Here is a 5,801-nt window from a genome sequence, read left to right as displayed (position 1 = left end):
TTTCCTTATGGAGTCAATGAGGACTTTAGTCCAAATGTGGTGTTGGAATTCTGAGCATTTTCCGATGACAAAAATCTACTAATTTGGTAAAATTCTCTTATGATATATTCTAAATTGCATTGCGCACTAAAAAGTGGACATACAAAGAAAATTAGTTTTTGCATTCCTAATTATTCTCGGTTGTATTCTTGTAGGTCGGATGCTAGAATAACCTACTACCAATTTCATTTTGTGACTTTAAATTAGCTACTTTTGACTTTTAATATGCTAATAAAGTATTTCAAATTTTGGTGTAGTACTGACTGTATAATGACTAATTTGGTGAAATTCTCTTATGTTACGCTTAGCCTTAATCTGTATTGCATTGCGCATTAAAACGTTAGGCATATGAAAAAAAATAGTTTTTTGCATTTCTAATTATTTCGGTTTTAATTTCAAATCAATAATTTTACAAGTTCTGTTTGCATTTCCATATTGTTTTATTATTTATAAACTAATTTTTGGTGTAGAACTGACTGTATACTTATATATACATACATGTATAAATATATATATATATATATATATATATATACGAGTATATATATATATATATATATATACTAGCAGGTTCTGTCAAACATAGCTGCTCAAGCAAGGTTTTATTGGCATATATTACATCTAATAAATTCTTCAAGGAGTACACAAAAAACCGCATTGTTTTTTAGTAACATTCAAAAAATATAATCATAAGTATTTTTGTTCTGATATCAATTGGCTAATCGTTTACAATACTTTTTGCGATCGTAATACGGTGTGTTGATCAAGTGGTGGATGAGTGCTTTTCCATAACTAATCTTTATCCCATTGAAATATATAAAATTTTTATATTGTTTTCTCAATTTTTGTGTGCTTGCAACGGATAACATATTGTAAATATAATTACAAACAGTATTACAATTTTGGGTTAAATGTTAAGTCCCAATAGTTATCGTCTACAAGGATTGGCAATTTGAGAGATGTTTTTTGTATGTGTTGAATATACTCGTCCATTAATTTTTCGGAAAAAATAGTGAGGCTAGAAGTCGGAAACTTTTATCAAGAAAAATATACGTTATACCGTGCAAAGCCTTCCAAATGTTTTCTAAGCCTTCCAAATCCCTTAGTTTTGAATATACTTGTATTATACAGGCTTGGTTTTTCTTGTTTTTGTTGCTCACATTTTTATCATACTTTTTCCATGTAAACTAACATCAAAATAACAGACTTTTGAGAATTAGTCGGCTTCTGCTTGGGATCGCTCCTTTTTACGTTGTTTGCTGAGCTTCAAACGCCCTTTGGGAAACATTGCTATATATATATTATATATATATATATATATATAAGATATTTACTATTACTGACTTTGGCAACTGACTTTTTGCAACAAAATTTGAAAGAGTTTTAAATCGTTTTTCAATAAAACACCACATTATCAAGTACATATTTTTTAATTTTATCTGATATTGCATGTTAGCTAAGTATAAAAATATATTTTAATCCACTATAATAAATATATGGATATGTTAGGCTAAATAGTATACTGACTACCACCGTTAAATGATTTTCATTATTTTGCCCATATTACGTAACCTTTCTTGTCCCTTATGCTATATTTTATGTCTATATCTCACCTTTTATGATAATTTTATTCAATTTAAATTTTATAGCATTTTTTATCTAATTTTTTAACATCTCCAAATATTTTTGAATATTTTCTAATTGTAGAGAAAATTTTAGTTCCGGTCTGATGATTTTTATTCATAACTAATGTATTATTTGTTGCCGACATTATCTTGGTTTGTTTATCGAGTGGGTTTTAAACAAAACACATTTCTAATTTTTAAAATTTAGTAAGAACTGTTTTATACACCGATATATTAAATTTTGAATAAAACTGATTTGAACGCTTTTTTGGTAATATATTTAGCAATGTGTAAATTTCGGATTTTTTTACATTTATTTGAATACCTTAGAAATTTTACCCTGGACACTGTTTTATGTATATCAAAGCAAAACTATATTTGACTGAACTTTAGTTGAAGCTGTTATTTCTGCATGGAATTTAAAAGTTAAAAGTTGAATTTCGTAGTTGAAATAATTCGAGCTAAGGCACTAATCATTAAACTTGTATTTAATAATTTTAGAACACTTTTTACTTTTCTGCAAATAATTTCAAATTTTTATTTTGAACATTACAAATTGTACATAATTACATTATAGTAAGAACAAGATAAAATTTATTAAAACCGTTATTTATACTTTGGTATTAAAATTTTGAATAATTTGTAGAAAAGCATACTTTAGTGCTTTGAACTTCTTACATAATTTTTAGAACATTTTTACTTCTCTTCCAATTTTCATTTTAGACATATCATAGGTTATACACATTAGCACAAACTAGCTAAAATTTACTAAAATCCAGTTGAAATTGTTATTGACACTTGGATATTAAAATTTTTGAATAATTCTACACATATCAATTTATTATTGCGAATATTTGTACAGGGACCGCCTATAGTGTGTTAATATATAATTTGCTAGAATTTGTTAGCACAAATAAATCATTAAAATTATCAGAATTAATAGTTTTGATTCAATTTCAAAATTTTATCTTCTACATCATAATATTTTCTGTAATGACTTACTACTCTATATATATTCTGGCCACACGAAATTGTTTTTTATGTAAGATATCTTATTCAAATAGATTTATATTTAATTTGCTAAAATATTTAATAAAGATAAAAAATAATCATTATGAATAAAAATAATAATTTGAATAAATCAATTTTCACGGCTTTTCTAAATTTTTCTGCTTCGTATCGTTTAAAAACTAATTTAAGTTACTTTTTTATGAAGATATACTGCCCATGTCAAATTATTTTCTACATTAATTATAATTAATTAAATTAATATATAAGTTGCTACAATTGAAGAAAATTAAATCATTATGATTATCAAATTGAATAAAAAAAATCATTAACTAATATTAACCAATTACTGTATTAAATTCATGATCTTGAAGTTGCACATTAACTCAAGATATTCATAGTTGGTTCTGAAATGTTGGTCATATTTAATTAGAATATAATATTTTAATAAAATTGTTTTATAATATTTTCTATTTGAAAATATCTCTTCTATTCAATTTTAGTTTGCTTTTTATATCATTTGCAGATTTTAAACCATAAGATTACCGAATATTGTTTGCTTATAAATGAAACAGATTTAATTTCTTTCAAATGGATATAAGACTTAATTAATTAACTGAAAGTATTTAATTATGCCAAATTGATATAAAAATTTATTTTAAAAATAAAAGCATTAGTATTAATTTAAATTTCGAATTTTTAGATGTTTCACATTTCTTTGTAAAATGATATCTCTATTTAAGTGGATTAATATTTAATTTGCTATCATTTGATAAAATAGACAAAAAATTGTTATAATAATTTGAATGTATAAATTTTACCGATTTTCTAAATTTTCTGCTTCGTATCGTAATATTTCCTAGCATTTTTTCTGTTGTCGTTTTTTAGACTCTTTATAAGTTACTTTTTTATAAAGCTACTGCCCACGACAAATTTTTCTACGTTAATCCTAATTAACTAAATTATATATAAATTGCTAGAATTTGGGTAAATTAAAATTATTATCAAAATTAATTATTATAATCGCTAACTATTATTTAACAATTACTATTAAAATTCTTGATTTTTGAAGTTGCACATTCATTTATGTCATTTTAGTAGGCTCTGAAACGCAGGTCATATTTAATTAGAATATAATATTTTTACAAAATTGTTTTATAATATTCTCTATTTTAAAATATCTCTTCTATTCAATTTCAGTTAGCTTTTTTTATATCATTTGCGGATTATAAACCATACGATTACCGAATATTGTGTGCTTATAAATGAAACAGTTTTCATTTTTTTTTTCAAACCATGGATATATAAGACATAATTAATTAATTGAAAGTATATTTAAGTTTATAAATACATGATCGAATGAAAACAAACTTCATAATAATTAATAAAGCAATTTAGTGTAGAGAGAACTTATCTGCAAAATTTTAATTATACCAAATTGAAAAATTTTATTTTAAAACTAAAAGCAATAGGTTTATATCAAATTTCAAATTTTTAGATGTTTGACATTTCTTTGTAAGATATTTTCATTTAAGTGGATTAATATTCAATTTGCTAGCATTTGATAAAATAGACGAAAAATTGTTATAATAATTTGAATGTATAAATTTTACCGATTTTCTAAATTTTTCTACTTCTTACCGTAATATTTCCTAGCTTTTTTTCTGTTGTCGTTTTTTAGAATCTTTCTAAGTTACTTTTTATAAAGCTACTGCCCACGTCAAATTATTTTCTACATTAATCCTAATTAATTAAACTAGTTGGTTTGGTATTTAGCCTTGAGGCAAATTACATGAACTTCCCGATATGTGTAAATAATCGACTTAATCAAAAAAAAGTGTAAATAATATACTTCATCAATCCTACTTTAAAAAAAACGATAATAATTTTAGCAAAGTTTGACGAATTTTTAAAATTAAACTACTTGTTGTAAGGCCGTAATATTACAGTAAGTTCTATAAGACCATGATGTATATCGCCAAAAAAAGTTCCATGAAAAAAGGCTTAAATTTTTTTTTAACAGTTAATTACAAGAAAACGGCTCGGTAGATTTTCACCTAAAATTAATCAGCATCATTCCCAAATGATATCTTTCGAACAGTTTTTGATTTTTCAAAATCGGTTCGGTAGGATGAGCTTAAATGTGGACGAAAATTTAACACTTTTTTTCAACATTTAATTACAAGAAAACAGCTCGGTAGATTTTCACCTAAAATTAATCAGCATCATTCCCAAATGATATCTTTCGAACAGTTTTTGATTTTTCAAAATCGGTTCGGTAGGATAAGCTTAAATGTGGACGAAAATTTAACACTTTTTTTCAACATTTAATTACAAGAAAACGGCTCGGTAGATTTACACCTAAAATTAATCAGCATCATTCCCAAATGATATCTTTCGAACAGTTTTTGATTTTTCAAAATCGGTTCGGTAGGATGAGCTTAAATGTGGACGAAAATTTAACACTTTTTTTCAACATTTAATTACAAGAAAACGGCTCGGTAGATTTTCACCTAAAATTAATCAGCATCATTCCCAAATGATATCTTTCGAACAGTTTTTGATTTTTCAAAATCGGTTCGGTAGGATAAGCTTAAATGTGGACGAAAATTTAACACTTTTTTTCAACATTTAATTACAAGAAAATGGCTCGGTAGATTTTCACCTAAAATTAATCAGCATCATTCCCAACTAATATCTTTCGAACAGTTTTTGATTTTTTGAAATCGGTTCGGTAGGATGAGCTTAAATGTGGACGAAAAGTTCAACACTTTTTTTCAAATTACAAAGAAACGGCTTGGCAGATCGTTGCACAAAACTGACAAACGATAGTCCTCACCGAAATACATCAAATGGCTTTTAAATTTCTAAAATCGGTTCAGGAGTTTTTGAGAAAACGTCGATCAAAAGTCTAATTTTGACAAATGCCAAAAAGACCATACTGATTTTTGCAAACTTTGATGAATTTTTAAAGCTGAACCAGTTGTCGTAGGGCCGTAATATTTTAGTATGATCTAGAAGACTATGGTATCTATCGTCAAAAAAATAATCATAAAAATCGTCGAAATTTTTTTTTTTAAAACTTTATTACAAGAAAACGGCCCGGCCGATCTCTACCAAAAACTAATC

The sequence above is a fragment of the Ctenocephalides felis genome, unplaced genomic scaffold (assembly GCF_003426905.1).
Source record: "Ctenocephalides felis isolate EL2017-DRISC unplaced genomic scaffold, ASM342690v1 CF-g0.4_SCAFFOLD_01604, whole genome shotgun sequence".
Classification (NCBI taxonomy): Eukaryota; Metazoa; Arthropoda; class Insecta; order Siphonaptera; family Pulicidae; genus Ctenocephalides; species Ctenocephalides felis.
This window is presented reverse-complemented; position numbering follows the sequence as displayed.